The following is a 21,217-nucleotide window of genomic DNA, read 5'->3' on the forward strand; positions in this document are numbered from 1 at the left end:
TATATATATATATATATATATATATATATATATATATATATATATAATGTTGTTTCATTTCTTGCATAATGACTGCTGGAGAAATGCAGCAGCTTCTGTGCAAACCAGAAAGGTAACAGTGGGTAAAGTGGATGGATGGATGGATGGATGGATGGATGGATGGATGGATGGATGGATGTTTTTGAAAACATAACGTTTAGGTCATGCAATGATTAAACTGCAGACAGTATGACAGTACAAACAAATGTAAGCCACAACTTAATGTTACCTGGCTTGAAATCAGCTGTTGGTGTTTATTGTTTCATATACATTCAGCCTACTTAACCAGATGTTGTGAAGTTCAAGTTCAAGTAAGTTTTATTGTCATTCACATCACATGTGGTACATGTGGTGGAACAAAATTGTGTACACAGGGTTTCACTTACATCCAACAATAGCAAAATTATAAAATGTAAAAAGAAACAGTAAATAAGGATCTAAGATATAAACAAAGAAATACGCTAAACACTAATAGTGCAAAACAATACGCCGAACAACAGCAGAACGAACATGAGTCTGTGTGAGTAGATGAGTACGAATTAATGCATCAACATGAAATAATCATCTGCATGAGATCAGCAGCATGGATAATCATCAGCACATATCAACAATCAAGTGTCATTACAGTGATTTTTTTTTTTCACAGTGATAATCCTGATTTGGGATTCATGAGTCTTAACAGCTTCAGGGTAGAAGCTGTTCCTCAGTCTAGTGGTTCTACACTTAATGTTCCGCAACCTTCTGTCTTAGGCAGCAGGGCAAAAAGTGTGTGTGCTGGGTGAGTGGGGTCCTTCATGATGCAGGTGGCTCTCTTCCTGCATCTGGAGGAGTAGATGTCTGTGATGGTGGGGAGACTGACTCCAACAGATTTCTGTGCAGCCTTCACCACTCTCTGCAGAGCTTTTCTTTCTGCAGCTGTGCATTATGAGCTTCACATGTGGACTTTGTTTAAGGCAACTTATATTTTATAAAGCTCTTTCTGCAATTAAGCCTTCAGAAAATTATCACTAGATGTTTTTCTACTACTGATGAACTATGAAAGTCAATTCAAGCTGGCCACCTCTAACACAAAATGGTGTAACACTCACTCTTTCAAGGAACGCTGACTTTAAAAGACCGTTTATTTATGTGTGTGTACAAAAAATGTACTTGTGATATTTAGGTCTTTTGCTTGACCACGGCAGCCATCAAGCTTCATATCTTTATCATATGCAAAAATAAAAGATACTCGAAATAAAATGCAAACAATTCCCCACCCCTTTACTTGAAATCTGATTTTTTTTAGCCATTTATGCTGAAAGTTATTCAATATACCTACTTTATGTCTGTTAATGTAATCATAAAGCAAAACAGCCAGCAGCCAATTGGATTAACACAAAGCCTGACAATAAATATTTTACCTGGCTAAATGGAAATTTTAAAATACTTAATCCGATAATCTACGCTTTCATATTTTTTAATAATGACACAAACCATAGAATGTAATTGAGGTTTAGAAAACAACATGGAGTTAAAAGGCACACAGCAGAGACCTTATCGATGCTCAGGCGTTCCATCTAAAGTTTAACAATGCATCTCTGAGAGACAAAACCTTGTTTCTGTTTCTGGGTTTAATCTGTTCCTAGATTTCCTTTTCTTCCTTAAGGAAGTTCATGTGTTTGTTAGGCAACACAGAAGTGTGTTATTAACTGAGCTCTATTAAAATAAAATGGATGGTTTAATAAACAGAATACACCTCATAGAATGTCCATAAGCAGAAGGACACAAAGGCAACATAAAACTTTACAAACACGTGTACCGATATGTAACTTTGGAAAATAAAATGGCTTTAATTTTTTTGTTTCCCTGGTAACAGCTGCTACAAAAATGTGTATGGGTTTGGGGGGTGGGACCTCTGGTAAAATATGTGTTTTACAAATGTAGGTCTTTGGGTTGTTTTCAGGTAAAGAGAGGTTCTTCCTAAAAATAACTGGGAGTCAGCAGCAGTCATTTCAGGGAGACCGCTGTTCCCTAAATGAGCACAGACACAACCCAAACCAAGCAATTAAAGAAAAGGTCACGGTGGAAAAATAGCATCTTATTTTAATACAGAGGAAACACACACACACATTTTTGTGTAATAGGTAGTTTTAGTATTCTCCTCATCAGAATGCATAAAGAGCGCCACTCCCGAGCATGCAGACATGGCGCAACAGACAACCTTAGTATGTGGCTACAATGACACACACGAGTGCACACTTACATGCAAAAAGACATCCATAACTCTCCATTTTGGAGCCAGTGTCCCATGTCAAAGGGCAGTTCGAATGGTGACATTTCACCACAAAGCCTTTTAATGAGATGTGAATGGCATAGCTATGGCAGGGAGGAGAATTTGCTGCCTGCTGTGACACAGCACTGGAGAAAATAACTGGGAGGGGCTGGTTGTCTGCATAAGCTAAAATATAGGAATTACACCACATGTATGCATAAAAAGATTGCATAGTAAGGCATTAGATGGTTTATAGAGAAGATAATAATTTGTTCAATACATGGAGAGGATATGAAAGTAGAAGTTGGTGGGAAAAATGGAGAAAGACAGAGAGGGGAAGTCGGAGAGACACTCGGCTCAGCCAGAACACAGAAAAGTCATAACCTAGATTCTATTAACATCTGATTGCTGTTCTATTGCTGTAATATTATACAGCTGAGAGCAGTTTCATATTTCAAACAAAGGCCACTTGTCAGGCTCATTTATGATCTCCCTCACACAGAGACGGATCTTCAAAACACACAAATCCAAATTGGAATTTGCTCCTCTGTTCAGGAGAATATATAAAAAAAAAGAATCAGAACAGCCACTAAAAAAGGTAGGTTGAATTTTTTTTTTTTTTTTTAAATGAGTCTCTGAAATGAAGACAAGAAATGTGTCAGCAGGAGTTTTGCAGCTCTGACTGACAGCCTGTTTGTTTGAGATAATGAAGATATTTCCATCCAGGCAGCCATTTGTAGTGTTAGGACCCGGGACAGCCTGTCAAATCTGTTTTAGCTCGCTGTCCTTCCTGAACACCGCTGCCGTCACACACGCAGTCTGTTTCCCCCTCAACAGGTGTGCATGTGTGACGAGGTGCAAGAGATGTAGCTCATCTTTGGAGCACCATTACCAGCGCAACACCTCTACGCTGCATTATTCAGGTTTGATGCATGTGTGCATGCTGCATTAATCTTTTCTGTGTCTCTCACATGGGCCCAGTGGTGAAGCCCCACATGAACAGGGGACGTGGCTGGATTTCTGCATGGTAAGCAGGCTGAATGTTGCTGCAGCAGAACAGAAAGGAACTAATGTAGTTCATCACAGCGCGTACATCTTTCAGCTGTAACAGCAGGGAGTAGAGCTGGAACAGTATTGTCATGTTGGGCTATACAAACAAACAGTTTGAGGAAGAAACATCACAGAAACACGAAGTCATTAGAAAATAGACATCTGTCATAGAGCATGTACGCTCAGATGAAACATTACCACACGGGTGTGCAGTACATACATAAACACACTAATTGTCTCTCTCTACACACAGTTTTACTTGTAAGAGGCTTTCGGGGGAGACTTAAGGCTGAGAGATGAACACACACACACACACATACACTGTGTCTTTTACCCATTACACACATTACTGTAAGAGGCGTAGGGAAGGCTGTGAACTCTGTTTGAACCCAAGGTTGCAGAGAGGTAAGAGTGCCATTCACGTGTGCAGACAGACACACACGTGAAAGTATCACAACAGAAATGGTTTAACCAGCTGAGGAGACAAATCATGTGTTTGGAAGCAAAATACAGATGATGTTGGACAGATTTAATCCTAATTTGTGTGATTTAAATTTCATCACTCTGTACACTGAGCAAGCATAAAAAGCACACCCAGTTTGACCCAGTATGTGTGGATGTGTGTTTGTGCATGCTACTGGTGCTTACAGTCAGAAATCCATTAACCTTTCCTGACCTCCTTTTCTAAAACACACCTTGACTGATGGGGTGATTGGAATCCTATAAATTATTGAGCATTGTTTCTTATTACACAATAAAAATGGGAAATTAAAATAAGTGAGTGGATGTCAAAATGACTGGTTTTTATTTCTACAAAAATTCAGACATGACACTGGGAGGAAATCTCAAAGAATCCGCGGTGAAATTCTGGTGCGTTGTGGTTAGATGTGATGGTTGTAGGTTCCCTCTGAAAGATTCATGTGTAACTTTGGATGACCCTGGCTCACTGGCTCATTGACAGCCTTGCCCTGGAGTGTTCACCCAGAGCTGTTAGCTATGGCTCATCACACACATGTACACACACACACACACACACACACACACACAGATTACGAAAAACCATACATCCTTTAGTTGTATGCTGAAATGGACACACACAAGGTGCACAGACCACACAAATACACACATGCATGAATGAAAAAGCAGGCAAGGGCTTATGTACAGAAACACACTTTCTTTAGATGCCCACACACACACACACACACACACATATTTTCTAACTGCTGGCTGATCAAGCCAATCTAAATGCTAAACACGAGTCAGTCTCAGGAGTAAACTACCAGCTTTCTCCAGACAATCTGTTCTTTAAAGGTGTTCAACAATAGGGTATAAGTTTCATGCATGCATGTGCATGTATGTGTTTGGAGGTGTGTATTTGGGCTCAGTCTGTTATTACTCTGAGACCTTGTTTTTCTGCTTCCAAATGGAATTACTGGGTAAAGAGACACAAATAAAGCAATGAAGTGAACAAACTTGTACATATGTACAAAAACATCCACTTGTGCAAACAAACAAAAAAACATTATCCAGAGAACAGTTTTGCTAAAACATACAGCCATGCACATCTGGGGGCCGAGATGGTGTAGAGGCAGGGCAGCCGGCTTGGGACCCAAAAGTCCCAGGTTCGATCCCCAGTCACTGCACATCACGTGGTGTCTTTGGGCAGCACACCTCATCCCCAAAAGCCTCCCGGGCGCTTTCAATAGCTGCCCACTGCACCACCTGGTGGTGGATGGGTTAAATGCAGAGACTAATTTCGCCATTGTATGGAAACATACAGTGCTGACATTGTGATGACATTATTATTATTATTATTTATAGTAATAAAGACTCTTTGTTTTGTTACAGTGTAATATTTTATTTGTGAACTTTAATCCTGGCATTTAAATGATATTATTTTGACATCTCTCGTCTATCTTAGCCCTTAGCTTAGCTTAAACTTAGCATTTATTTACCATCACTTCCTGTTCAATTGGCAACAGCTCTCTCCAACATTAGCAGCCTCATCTCTAGTGAGCTGTGAAAATCTGTTTCAAAGAACACAACAAAGAGTCTGAAGTTTTCACCAGGCTTCTAAAATCCCCAGATATCAACCTGGGAGTAACTGATGGCATCTGCTGGAAGTAAATCCAATCCACAAAGACCCCATCCCACAATCCACAGGACCCCAAAAACCTACAGCGGAAACGCCAGCACTGGACACCCCAGATGTTTTCTGTCAGATCTGTTTGTATGAGGATAGAAAATTAGACTTAATCTTAGGAGGCTGGTCAAACTCTTGTGGCTGATCCGTGTGTGTTTGTGTGTAAATACAGACTCTGTGTGTACGCTCTCTGATTTATCAATAGACTAACTAATGATAAATCTTTGTAAGGAAACAGGATTCTGTATTTTTGCATCACTGACTTACTGCAGATTTGCAAACTGCCAAGGACAATATGATATAGCATTTAAAATAAATTATTTTTCAAATTATTTTTTAATCTACAATGGAGCATGCTCTATCTCATCGCTTACATTTTTATGCTTTTTTGTTGTTGTTGTTGCATTGTACTGCTTTACTTTAGCTGACCTTAAGACCACTTTCCTGTGCTCAATTTTTACCCTATTTTGTTCTTTGACAACTGCAAGAAAACCCCTCCTCAATGTAAAACTTCCTTTTTTAAACCGTGTAAATGTTAAGAATATTAATTGAGGCACAAGGACTTATTTTCAAGAGAGACCTGTTTGGGAGCATATGATGGGGGTTAAGGGCCTTGCTCAAGGGCTCCGAGTGGGGCAAATGAGGGTGGAAGGTTTTTCACCTTTTCCACCCATATTTTGATGTTGTCACTCCAGGGAGTGGAAGCAGCAACCTTCCGATCACAGGCCCACCTTCTGTAGCCTCAGCCCCTACAGTGGATGAATGTAATGAAACCATGTCTAAATGGTAAATCTTAACTTTACATTGTGAGGCGTTTATGTCTGTCAAACCAGTTGTGTATGACGTGCATTAGTGGTGAGGCGCCCTAATGTGCAAACAAAATTAAACTAACTTGACACACAAAGGTAGCCGATATGTGTGCAGAGAGATGAGTGGTTGGAGGTAAGCAACCAAGACACTTATTATGTTTCCAGGTGTTTCTTCTTATCAACCAGCTGTAAAACAATTAGAGGTAAAATGCCCTGACTAACCATAAACGGACCTTCGAGAGTCACAGAATCTTTAACAGAGAAGTAAAGAAACCATGTTATTTGTGCATAGAGTCCAGAATTGTTGCATTTCTTTCTAACTTTTCATTCATCTATTATCTTTACCCACTTCTCTCTTTTTGGATTGTCTGGTTAACTGGTGCCCATATCCAGTCACTGTGCGAGAGGCAGAGGACACCATGGACAGGCCTCCAGTCCATCACAGGGACACAGAGAGACAAACAACCGTTCACTCTCTCACTCACACCTAGGGACAATTTAGAGTTACCAATGAGCCTAACATGCATGTTTTGGGTCTGTGGGATGAAACCGGAGTACCCAAAGAAAACCCACATATACACGGAGAGAACATGCAAACTCCACCCAGAAAGGCCCCGGCCAAGAACGATCCAGCAACCATCTCACTGAGAGGCAACAGCTCTACCAACTGCACCACTGTACCACCACCTTTATGAATAAATAAACTAATTTAAATGCCATAGAGGTTATATTAGGTAACCAGACAAAAGAAAAATAGACTGCAGGGGAGGATAAAATTCACATTCATTAAAAAAAAAAATGTATGCGTTTATCATATATGAGTGATTGAAGGAAAAGGAGTGACACTTGCTCCTCACTTACTACACTTTTATTAATCGTTTTGCAGTCGTTAAAGTGGGACACCAGCCGGTCGTTTACTGACCAGCAACAACTTAATTAATGTATTCATCCTTTAGTAATCAGAACTCAGTCACTGAAGTAGAATTTGTTAATTACAGGGTATTCTATGCCATAGCAAATGAATATTCATCCAAATGAGGAGACCAAATTTGTTTTTTGAAGTTTTATTACAAAACTAAATAACCAAGATAAAAATAATCAACAACAATAAACAAACTGAATGAAGGATAATAATTTGGAGAATAACTAATTTGAAAAGTAGTACAGTAATTACTAAAACAATAATGAACAATCTAAATAATAATTAATCAATTAAGGATTAATTCTGTTTTAACTAAGGCAAAATTTAATTCTTGGAGCTGGAATTATCTTGGCTTTTACACACACAGATTTAGTCAAAGTTTATCTATTTGACAAACATTTTACTTTGGAATTTGGTTGAGAGAAGTCATTTAATGTGAGTAGATCAAACCATTTATTATCACTGCAAACCAGGAAATGATTTATCAAGTTGCATCAGCTAAAATGGCATAACCAGACACAAAGTTGCATTCATGTCAGCAGGTTTCAGCTCCTTACTGTGTCAGTGTTGAGGGCACAAGTTCACTCATCTTCCCAGGGTTCTGCTGGCAGATCAGACCAGAATTCACCACGATGAGAGGACTAGCCAGACACTGTCCAAGGTAGCCGAAAGTCACTGTGGCTGCTTCACGTGTCGGTGTCTCAGCTGATGAGAAGGCGAGCCATCGGCAACCTTCAGCCAGCTTACACTTTAAGCTCATGAGTCTTGCAGTGAGAAAACCAATGCTTTATCTTCTATAGTTACTGGAACTCTATTTATAACAACTGTTACTGAGCAAACATTGTTTTTTTGCTCAGGAATAAACGAAGACGGACATCAGACAAACACCAGGATGGGGAAAACAGACGCACCGAAAAGTGTCACACAAAGTCACATGATGGTGCCCACCAGCCACACCTGTGGACCATCCCCCTTGATGAGAAGCAGGAGCTTAAAAGGCTGTAGATGACTTCTCTTCACTACTGTTGCATTACACGCCTATGGTAGTTGTGCTTCTAGCCACCTCGCTTTGCCTAAAGATAAATAAAAGTCTAATTTGGTGTTGTTACATGTTTCAGCATCAACTGCAGCTGTATGCTGATCTTGAACTCCTCCTGTTTGGCCTTGGACCTCCTCAGCTGTCTCCTCGTCTTCTTACCACTTGCCTACTTCAACCGGACTCACCTTGGACACCTTTCTTTATACTCCTGGAACATTTGGACTCCTGTTCCACCAACCACCCTCAAAGCCCATCTGTAAGAGAGAATCATTATCTGAAAAATCAACCATATTCATAACTCTACATACTCACGTCTCTCCTTACTCTCCAGGGTTCCAGTTCCTCCCCGTGCCTTTACATATATATCACTGTAAATAAATCACTATTTATTCTTAATGGTATTGAATTCTGTTCCTTTCAGTCCATATTCACTGGGTATTACATTAAACCTTACACAAATAAAACAAACTTTATTAATGGTTTTGGTTTTTTTTCTCTCTTAAAAGCATAAAGGAAGAGTAAACAGTAGTCAGACTGTAGGTAACTCTGAGTCCAAGGGCAGGGAATGTGTGAAAACAGATATTATTTTCAAGCCAAACGTAACTTTAAAGAAAACATTTCAGGGTGAATCTGGTAGACAACCCAAAGGTCAGAGGTCATAGTTAGGGGAACACATAATCAAGCTACTCATTCCTACAAATTGGCAATGGCTGCATTGCTGCTTAGTATCTGGAACGATGCAGTAACACTTATTTGCAACCATTAAAATGTTCCCTAACTATTGAAATGGGCACGTAATGTTAAATAGGAAGTCTATTAAAATGATGTTGTCATTCATAGAAACACATTTTTTTCCATCCATGATAAGTTTGTTATCTGTATGTTGGGAAAGGACTTAAAAATGAAGTAGCCTGGTTATTTCAGAAATTTGTGCTAAGCAGAAATCCTGGTCCAACATGGCCTTCAGAATACAGCAAAACCACTGTCCCTTCCTGTTGATCATAGGCTTGTCCTCCATGTGGTACTGAAGAGACCCTGTGTACATAATTTCGCTCCACCACATGAACCACATGAGGTGCGAATGACAATAAAGAATCTCTGACTCTGACTCTGAATGTAAATCCAGTTCTATATGTAAGTGTGTCATAGCCCTCAGCTTACTGAGGGTGAACGATGCACTGCTGGGAACAAGAAGAGATTTGTTTGGCTTGCTGTACCTTGTATACATGTTTAAAAAATGAATGAGCAACTGTTGCTATGTGTGAAATTGTAAAGAATAAAGTGAGAAACCACTGCACCTACATTATCTTAACAAAACCTAAAGCATATGCTTGAGTGCAACGAAGTATAATAGAAAACTTTTTTTTAAAGTTGAGTGGTAAAAGAAAAGCTTGTCCTCTCTCTTTGGATGCTCAAATTGTAATATCCACTCTTGAAGCTGAAGTACACCTGTATGCATGTGCGTGTGCGTGTATTTGCACCAATAAGAGCACACAGAGGACACCATAATGAAGATTGACTTGTAGAGTAATGAAAATCCACTGTAGCCCTCCTCTGAGAGACAGGGTGAGGGAAAGGAACGAGAGTCAAGTAATGAAGGGGCAAACAGCTTGCTGTGCCAAGAAAGAGGCATCTCTGGAGGACAGGGGGAAAGAGGAACGCAGACAGAGAGCTACAGAAAGTCAGGAGTGTGGGTTAGTGAAGCAAGGAGCAAGCACTAGAAAGACCAGAGCTATGATGTATGACATCCATTTGCATGAAACACAAATTGAGGATGAGGTTTAGGAGAGCCGGGGGAAACAGATCTATTGTTTGGAAGCCAAGGCATGTGGTCATCTGAACTGTTTGTTGTAAAACAGGTTGTCTTCTTGCTCCAAAATAGACAAGTGGGCTCAGGTGTGTGACTGGCCGACCCTTCAACCAGTATCATAAATCCCATGGCAACCTTGATTTATAATTCATACTGACAAATGGAGGCAACACCAGAAGGAACATAGATCCACATCTACACACACATCCTGAGCACTTCAAAATCCATTGCCGTGCACACAATCTCATTTTTTCAGGCAGTCTGGGGAATGGCTTTGTCTCTTGGGGTGTAGGCTAAAGACCCATTGCTATGGTGATGGAGTTTGGGCTCTATCCAGAGAGACAGACATGATATATAGAGAGGTTCATCCTTTGTGGATGGCCATGAGGGGAAAGCAGCAGCCACATAACACTAGTGCCTGAAGGGCCTTGGGGTCTTTCAATTTTGGGGAAATTGTTGCTCGCAGCAGCCTAACAGGATATTTGTCACGTCACTGGACAATCCAAAGCAACAGAGCAAAATCGATGAAGCTGGTTTTATGTGACATGGCTCATAGGAAGGTACTCTTGTGTAAAATCTCTGTGTCAGCTCAAATTGTGTTTGTGAAGAAGAAACTCAAGTGTTTTAACCTAAATGCTGATTATAATCTGTCTTAGCTGTCATTATGAGACAAAGCTAGACAAAACCACTAATTCTGTTCGTTTCAGCAATGCAGTGTGAAATATGTGGGTGTGCAACATGTGAGTACTTTTGTGTGAATTAATTGAGTAAAAGATGTCTTTTTTTTCCTAAAGGCATAACAATAAAGATGACAGATTCCATTTAATGTTTCATACAAGATTACTTATTTATTTCCATATTTTACAGTTTTAAAATAAAATAGGAAAAGGCCCACAGGCAGTTACGAAAGAAGACAGTTCTTTTTAACAAACAAATCTGACAAGTAGCCAGGATTGTGAACTTTTTCTAGCAAACTCATTTGAATTTTTGTCTAGTATTCAAGTATAAAAGGCTGCTTACTTTGGTAAATTCTTGTGGGTCCATATTTAAAGATGTACAAACTGTCTGTGAAGGTCTCCACCTTTAACTTGCCCCTCTTGAGATAGTTAACTTTGCATTTTGATGATTTTAGGATGATTACACTGTTGTGGAGTCCATCTTACTTTAAAACACCCTTTCTTCATCGACATCATTGCTCATTATGGCTAAATCTTTTGCTTCAACGTCAACACTCAAAAGAGTGTATGTATATGCTTCTGACTTGTTTAGATGTTGATTTGCCAATTACGAGGCTAACGTTTGGCTACTGATGACTCCCTCGTTACGTTGATATCTGTGGTGGCAGAAACACGGTGAATCAACACTCTTGCTTCATGTACGCTCAAATCTGAAGAGACGTTTGATTTTTTTTCTTTCAGGTATTTTCACAAGCATTCCTCCTAGAGGGATTTCTTGGTGTTCCAGACCTGAACTTGCTCTGAAACATTTTTGTCAACACGTGTTTATATTACAGAATTAGTAAATAGCTGCCTGGATATGTCACCTTCTCCTGCTACTTGTTTTAATTTTCAAAGCTCTAAGCAGCTATTTGGAAGAGTCGATGGCTGATGCTTGCTGTAACAAGTTTGGTGGAATCAGAGTACTAATGAAACTTTAAGGTGTCACAGGCGCTTTTTTTTAAATAACAATTCTGTATACAAGCCATAGATTTTGTGGCACCAATTTCTAGACAAATTCTATCTACCCAGCCAGATGGAAACACATATTATTCTGGTTTATCTATTCAGTGCCTGAGCCATTGAAAAGTTTGCTCCTGGTACCCCTGAACCAGATGTTCCAGGTAACAGAACAAAGATTCAAACATGCATTAGCTCATCTAAGAAAAATCACATTTTCACAAGCAACATGAAATTACACTTGGCAGCTGCCTAAAAATCTAACAAAGTTTAGTCAGGTCATCTGGACAGTTTTTTTGGGTTGTTTTTTTTAAACATTTCGTCCTTCATCAAAAGGAGTTCGTCAGTCCAAAGAGCCCCAACAAACTGAATCCCACAAGCAGCACACTCACAGAGTGGACCAACCAGTTTGCTGGTGATAAGATGGTTTCTGGAGCCCGCCTTCTCCCCTGTCGACTCCTCTGAGGCAGCCACAGCCAAAGTGGTTCAAAACATCAAAGTTCATGCTCAATAATCCAGGTTAAAAATTCAACAAAGTTCAGTCAGGTCATCTGGACAGTTTTTTTTTTTTTTAAACATTTCGTCCTTCATCCAAAGGACTTCATCAGATGTCCAGTTGACCTGACTTAACTTTGTTGTTTTTTTTAATCTTGATTATTGAGCATGAACTTTGATGCCTAGATATCTGTTTATAAATAATAATAATTGCGCATAATCTAGTAGTTGAGATTGCTTATTTCTCAAGAAAACAAACACACCGCACAAAGACTTTTTTAGGAAGTTGGTCAAAATAAAATGTAAGAGAAATTACTTGAACCTGTTGTGTGCAATTTAAATAAGCATTTCTGCTTTCACTGAAGGTATCACTGGGCTGGGACTGCTGGAGAAGTGCAGTAGTTAATAGTTCTCCAGATGTTTGTGTGGGTCAGTACCTCATTAACACTGAACCTCTCATTGCCTCTGATGTGTGTCCCATCGGTGTATGACTGTGGTAAAGCACTGATTATTCTTTGTACAGATCTAGTAGTAGATGTTATATGAATGGGTAAATGAGGGCACAGATTGTGATGTAAAGCATTTTAAGTATCTTGATAACACAGAAAGGTGATATATAAGTACAGTCAATTTACTACATATATATATATATATATATATATATATTCTGTATATACATATACAAACATCTACCCTGTCCTGTTTAAGCTCTTCATCAATTATAATATTTTACTAGACCACCGTAACTGATCCACAGACTTAATAATGAAAAAACTAGTTCTAAAATATGAGAATTGTTTAGTTTAGAAGTCAAACATCATCCATCCATCCATCCATTATCTTTTACCCGCTTCTTCCATTTTGGGTCACATGTTGGTTGAATTAAACAGATTTGGTTATGCAATCCAAATTATCCTAATAATATATTTAGTAATAGTACCTAAAACATTATAACATGTTACCCCAGTTTTAATAAGCTGAGCCTGTGTGTGTTTCTCTTAGCAGTAAGTCTTAGACACTCTAAATTCTGAAAATTACTTTCCAGCTTTTATTTTTATCCTTCGTCGTGTTGAGAAAGGTGCCATGGATGAGGGAGGAGGGGTAAAGAGGGTGGAGACTGAGTATGATTTATTTCTCATGCTTCTTGATGAATCTGCTCTGGGTGGCTAAACTATTTATGAGCCTCAAAGCTAAATTCTACCATGCGTCTCTTCTCTTTCTCGCCTCAGAACCCAAATCTAATTCAAACCGGGTAAAATACGCACATTCATGTGCATACGCCAATGAATACACATACTTAACACCAAGTCACTAGAACTTACAAAAATGCTAAACAAGGTACACACAAACACACACAAGCAGACTTTCATACTGATTAGCATTTGTGCCTGCCTGTATACAAATCTGTAATTCAGCAGGAAAGAGGGGAGACATCTTTAGTGAAGCAGCTTTAGAGCTCTTGGAGCAAAAAGTCAAAACCCAGACGAGCTCATTTTCTGTTATTATTGCATGCTGGGGCCTCTTCTCTGGGAGATTTATCTTTTTCAACAAATAGATTAAAAAATTGAAATGTTTTGTTCATTTAAGACAGCAAGCCTAAAAATATTAACCATCATCTGAGTCCAAAAACTGTAAATGGCACTTTGCATTCTGGGAAATTACAATCATTGATGCCACGGTGTATTTCTAAGACTGCAGCATCCAAATTGTTAATATTTTTATTGCCTGCTAAAGTTTTCTGGGCAAAGCAGCTGAGCAACATTTATGGCAGCACATTGAAGGTTGTTTTTTTTTTTTTCAGTGTTTTGGGAGCATTTTACAGGAAACCATTCACAAGACTTTAACTTACAGATTATGTTCAGACAGAGTGTGGACTATAATCAGGATCAAAATGATTTTGAAGGAAATTGATTTACACTTAAATGAGATCCTAGACCTAAGGGTCAAGCTCTGTTGTGCGACGTGGATTTGTACTTTATTTAACTCATTCAAGGAGTGACTTGAGGAGTGACCCAAAACCATGAAGAAAATAAAGAAATGTTTTATTTTTTCATGTTTCTTTACATTTGAATATATATGTATACAAGGACATTTTCTGAGATTATTTTTTAAAATATTTTTAACGGATGGACCACTTTTAAAAAAGCTATTCGTTGTTATAAAACAGATTCAAAATTGAACTCTACTGAAGCATGTTAGATTTTAACGTGGATAAAATCTGCATCTCCTGGGCTTTAGAAACTAGTTTGGACTCTTTTTCAAAATAAAACTTCTTGACTTTTAGTCTTTTTTTTTTTTCTTTGTCATTACAGATTTGGTTTAATTATGTACTGTAATTACTTTTGATTACCTCTACCATTACATAAAACCATGGCGTTTGCTCATGTTTTCCACCAATCTTTGACATCTTCTTGCAAAATCTTTCAACCCACTCCTGTGCACTTCTCTTTTAGCTGTAAAGTGGCAAAGTCACAGCAGACATGTGCTTTATGAGATTTTTCTCCTGGGGAGATGTTTCATTTTCCTCCTCTAAGCCTGTCAGAAAACAACTGTGGCTAGACAATTATTTCTGATTTACATTATTTTAAAAGCTTTGGTATTTGCTTTAATTTTAATAAGAAAGTTGGTTTCATTTTCTCCTCTTTTCATAGATAGACATTCATTACGGCTCCCATAAACATTAAAAAATGACATATTTATTATAGCAGATACTTGGGCTTTAATACCAACTGATGGTAAGTTACCTGCAGATCTTTGGGGAATGTGTGTGTGTGTGTGGGGGGGGGGGGGGGCTTTCTATTAGTATTTGTTACCTTGTAAGGTCTATTTTTCCAACACATACTACATTTTGAGGACCAGCTACTCCTTATGGGGCCCAAACCCCCAGCCCCATAAGAAGAAGTGCTGTACTTCAGTAGAACTAGCTGATTCATCCAATTCTGCAAAAAATAAAAAATTAAATTAAAAAATTAAAAACGTCTAAACTTTTTTGTATAAATTTGAGAGTCCATCCATCCATCCATTATCTTTTACCCGCTTCTTCCATTTGGGTCACGGGGGTCGCCCATGTCCATCAATCACTGTGCGAGGGGTGGGGTACACCCAGGACAGGTCGCAAGTCCATCACAGGGCGATTTGAGAGTCCTATTCTATTATTTATAGGCATCTGAAAATTATGTATAATAACTTAAGAATTTATTTTATATTGGTGACAAACAGTGTAACATGATGGTGCAGTTGGTGGATCTGTGGATTGAATCCCGGTCCGGGGGCCTTTCTGGGTGGAGTTTGCATGTTCTCTCCAGGCACTCCGTTTTCCTCCCACAGCCCAACAACATGCATGTTAGGCTGATTGGTAACTCTAAATTGTTTCTAGGTGTGAGTGAGAGAGTGAATGGTTGTTTGTCTCATTTGTCTCTATGTCCCTGTGATGGACTGGAGACCTGTCCAAGGTGTCCCCTGCCTCTTGCACAGTGATAACTAGATATGGGCACCAGTTAACCTGGCTCTGAAAGAGAGAAGCGGGTAAAGAAAATGGATGGATGGATTAAAGCCAAACAACACTACATGGTTTGAAATTTGTTTAAATAAGACAGTAATAAGCTGATGCTTCATATAGAGATTAGAATAATTTAAATCTAATCTGCAAACTTTGCTAACTTTATGAAACTGAATGTTTGATAACTGGGACAAATTTGCTTTTTACATGTGACTAATTTAGGATTTATTCATCTAATTAAAACTAAATAAAAATACTCTAAGTATCATTTAACTTTATTCTTCTGACTTTTATAGACAGTTATGTAAAAATAGATCTATAAATTGTTCAAACATATTAAGGAGGAAAACTTTGTACAGAAGTTCACAACTCTGTATGCTGTGGAAACCATTCTGACAGCTTTTCTAAGTTTTAATCAGGTAATTTAAAGCTTTTGAAGACCACTTAATCATTTTCATAAAAAATAAAACTACAACAAAATAGTCTCAGGAGTAGAACATTTGGATTTTTTATGAGAAAGGCTGAACTCTGCCAGTAAAATCTTCCTCTAAAAATCTTCTTTTAGCTGCTGCCTCTTTAAAGTTCCATTACAGTGTAAAAACATCTGAAAGCCCCAAAGAGAACTACAATGCCAAACAAATTTATGCCGACTGAGCAAACATGGGTTTGTAAAGAAGACAATGAATGAGAAGCCATACCAATCTCATGTATATAAATGTTTTTAAGACCTCAAATGGAAAATCTGGACTTTCAGGCTCTAAAATTAATATAATTTAGTTCAAGAATTTTAAAAAGTTTTTAGGACCCTGCAAAAACCCTGGTTCTATATTTTATAAATAGTTGTTGTGTACTTAATGAGTTAGTCACGGCAGAAAGTGGATTTTCCTGGGTTTAATGGTACAGTCTGATGATAGTCTCTTATCAGTAGTGACATAATGTCATAAAGTACGAAGTACAGAAACAGAGGCAAAAATCTTTGTGCAAGCTAGGCTAGCACCTGGTCAAACAAGAGCTTGTTTTTCATACATTTTCAAGCATATTTTTCAAAAACGGCATATCAGGTTTAGAGAACTGTATCACAATTATTGATGAACCCAGAGAATATAGATTGAGGAAACAGACTCTAAACTCTTAAAATATTAAAGTGATTTATCCACAGTGAGGTGATATTTATATTATGGACAACAGAGGAACCTGGGAAACCTTTGGAAGGAGGATAAGAGTAAAGATGACTGTAATAAGGGGATGGCAGGTAAGTAACAGGTTTTTTTTTTATTTCTTACACGAAGATGGGTTGTGGCGTTGAGAAGATAGTAGAGGATTCCAGATAAGTACGGTGCAGGGTTGGAGAGTGTAGGAGGAACGTAGAGGTTGGCAGATGGACAAGTGTTTGGATGACTGTGGAGCAGCTGAAGGTGGGTCCAGAAGGAGGATGCAGGATCCAAAGGTAGGTACTTGTATAAAGGATACAATGTGGGCGACGAGGGGTCCAGGACTGGAGACTCAGGAGACAGGCTCTAAGAAAATACGAGAAGACAAAGAAAGTTATTTTCTTTGGTTAAGTAAGCACAAAGAGGCCGATAGAAAAATACTAGTAGCTCTGCGATGCTCCAGCAGCTAAAGGAGCTCTTATGCAGCATCTTATACTCCTGGAGCTTGTTAAAGAGATGATCCACACCTGCTGCTCATTGGCGCTGCCCTGGACTTCAGAGCCTGCAGAAAGAGCTGGAATCCTACAAACACTACATTAGCTAATGACTTTCTTTTTGGCTGTTACCTTTGGCAATGGGTACAGAGCGAGCAAACACACAAGAAAGATTTGACAATTATTTTAGGCCTTCCTGACACAACTGGGCTCAAACCTGCAGCTATGGGATTACCACTGAGCTACAGCAGCTCCCAACATCACAGTCGTTAATAATGAACCCTTCGTATGACATTTGTGTAGGTTTGTACTGTTTCCTCAACACATACGTAAATGTATCTGTTACAACTGTAGTCGTACAGTAGTCCCTCAATTATCAGGGGGTTAAAATTCCAGACACCACCGCGATAGGGGAAAAACCACTAAGTAGGAACGCTATATTTATTTTATTATTTATATATATATATAAAGACTTTATAAACCCTTCCCACACTCTTGTATTGTTCTTATCAATGTTCTGAAATTTCTAAAAGAGCACAGTAAAAGAGAGCAGACAGAATGATGCTACAGTTACTGAGCCAATCAGTGCACCGGGGGCGGACTGGCCATCAGGAGCACTGGGACATTTCCTGGCTCGGTTCAGGTCAGCTTGGTTTGGGTCGCGTTTGATTATTTTAAATAAACGATCCATGCCGCTTATTCTGGTATCTGCCTCACTGAAGCTCACAGCTTACAGACAGACCACACACCATGTCCACTCCTCAGCCTCAGAAAAAGAAAGAAGGGAGCCCTCAGCAATCACTGAGTGGCCAGGTCACCGGGAAACAATGTGTACAATCTTACACTGGAAACCCGCCAAAGAGTAAGTCCACAAAAGTCAAACTGCAAAGTATTGAGGGACTACTGTAAACAGCTTTGTGTATGTGCATGGATTTGATTTGTGTGTGAATTAAAGTTCTGGTAGCCAGATGGAATCGGACCAGAACACCAAGGTGTTGAACAGGGATTGGATGCTTAACAAGAGGAGTGGTATAAAGATGAGCAGTGGAAGTGATGATGATGGGTTTCATTGCTTTTGTGCATCCCAACCAGCCACACTGGACCTGCAGAGCGACATCATCCTGCCCATTCTACTCATTTCCGGTAAAGGACCATGGCCTTTGACGGCTCAAAATGGACTTTAAAAAAGCTACTTGAAAGTATTTGCTACTTGCTGATATAGAAATATATATATATGCTGATATACAAAGTAATTTTGTAAACTTTATTTTATTATTATTATGGTTTTCATGACAGAAATTAGTCATCTGAATGGTTTCAGGGGAAAGATGATCCCCTCTGCTCTGGAAGAGAAAATATAGATGGCAAAATGTGAGGTGAAGGAGCCAACTTATTTTAAGGGCTTCAGATAAAAATTTCAGTCCAAACTGCAACAGATAATTTTAATCTGTATGCTTGCATGTGTTTGTTCAGGGTGCAGTTCCATTCTTTGTTAACACCACAGCTGGTACCACCGTGTTTGGAGCAGTTGATCCCATTGACGAGATTGTGAGAAGCACAGCCCGTGGCTACACATGGATGTGTTTGTAAATACATTTGTGAGGAGTTTGCAGGGGTGAGATGCCATTTATTGTAAGATATTTTCCTCCTGTTTTTGTTGGTCTAGAGAGGTAAGAAAATTGCTTTTTTTTTTTTTTTTTTTGTACATTGGCAAGAGAATTACAGTAATGCGATGTTCTGTTTTAGCCTGGGCTCACCCTGACGCTGATTCCATTTTGTAATATACTCAACCACTGTAAATAAATCACACTTTTCCTATAAAATCACCATCTCATCTCTGTGTCTGCTAAAGTTGTGCAGAAGTTGGAATCACCTATATGTTGAGTCCTGGCCACTCCTAGATGGACATAACATGTTTATTGATGCATGTACTTGCATCAGTGGTGCTAAAGTTATTGAATCTGCCTGATCAGCACTTCTAGACAGTCCAAAGGTTTATTCAACTCCTGGCAGACAAAGACATTTGCAGCCTCAGCACCATCAACATATATTGTTTGTTTCAGTGGGTCTATGCTCAGCACATGTACATTCAGTCAATTTCAGGCAAGTAAACAATACAAAACTGAAGTGTTAAAAAAACAGTGTAGAGATTTAATGTTAGCTAATGCAGCCTTCTTAAATGCTGATACTTATAAGGTACTAACTATTGATTTTTTTATTAAAAAATCACTTCAAAAAAGGATTAGTATAATCCTTTAACAAAAAGAAGTTGAAGCTTTCTTCACTGACTTCACAGACGTACAATGATCTGCTATATTAGTATCAGAAACCAAATGAACGCTTTATTTCTTAAAGCCACTTCTAGTGGATGTAAGGTTTCTGAAATAACCTGTGAAATGTTATCAAGTCATAAATGAACATGATTACATGGTGATGAGCGAACTGAGAAAGTGGTGAAGCAGAGCTGCAAAGGGAACAGCAGAAACGGGCAAGACAAAGAAGAAAATGGTAGATATAGAAATCTAATGTGGCCTGCTAATAAAAGGACTGGAGGATTCACTGAAGGCCTGAGGTTCAAGGTTAAAGGTGACATTACTGTATTGCCATTGCATGTGGTACATGAGGTAGAACGAAATTGTGTCCTCACAATCCCAGTTACACCCAAATATACACTAACAATAATATAAATAAGGTGTAGTAAACAGCAACCTGAACGTCATTTGTGAGCAGATGGGTATGAATATAGCAGCGTATAGGTAAGAAATCAGCAGCATTGATAAAGTGTCAAATGTCAAATTAAAGTGTCATTACAGTGATTTGTCTGGTTAGGAATTTAAGAGTCTAACAGCCTCAGGGTAGAAGCTGTTCCTCAGTCTAGTGGTTCTACACTTCACGTTCCCTCAATCTCCTGCTTGAGGGGAGCACGGCAAAAAGTGTATGTGCTGGGTGAGTGGGGTCCTTCATGATGCAGGTGGCTCTCTTCCTGTGTCTAGAGGTGTAGCTGTCAATGATGGTGGGGAGGCTGACTCTTCTGTGCAGCCTTCACCACTCTCTGCAGAGCTTTTTTCTCTCCAGATGGGCAGCATCCATGCCACATGTTGATGTTGGAGCACAGGATGCTCTCCACTGCACACCTGTAGAAGGAGGTGAGGACTGAGCTTCCCAGATCAACTCGCCTCAACCACCTGAGGAAGAACAGTCTCTGATGAGCTTTCTTGATCAGGCTGGTAGTGTTGTTGCCCCAGCTGAGGTTGTCATTCAGGTGCAATCCCAAGTACCTGTAACTGAAGACCACTTCCACCGCAGATCCTTCTTTGTTCAGGGGTGTGGGGGTAGGTGTGTTTGCTCCGTCTGAAATCCATGACCATCTCCTTTGTCTTCACATTGATGTGAAGGTTGTTCTTCCTGCACCAGCTCTCCAGGTGTTCCACCTCCTGCCTGTAACTGGACTCACCGTTGTTTGTGATGCAGCCAATCACCGCTGTATCATCTGCAAACTTTACAATATGACAGCCTGGATGGGTAGGAGCACAGTCATATGTGAGCATAGTGAACAGGAGGGGGCTCAACACACAGCCCTGAGGGGAGACAGTGCTGAGGGTTATGGTTGAGGAGAAGTTGTGGATCCTCACAGACTGCAGCCTGTTGGTCAGTATATCCAGAACCCAATTGCATAGGGAGGGGCTCAGTACAAATGTGAGGAGATGATAATAATACAAATAACAACAACATCAACAGCAACAACATCATTATCAACAACAAGAAACAAAATAAGAATTATAATAATATCCAAAAAAGTTCAATCTGGTCCTCTGGACATTCAAAAAAAAAAAAAAAAA

Source organism: Nematolebias whitei, chromosome 9 (assembly GCF_014905685.2).
Source record: "Nematolebias whitei isolate Nwh7 chromosome 9, NemWhi1, whole genome shotgun sequence".
NCBI classification, from domain to species: Eukaryota; Metazoa; Chordata; class Actinopteri; order Cyprinodontiformes; family Rivulidae; genus Nematolebias; species Nematolebias whitei.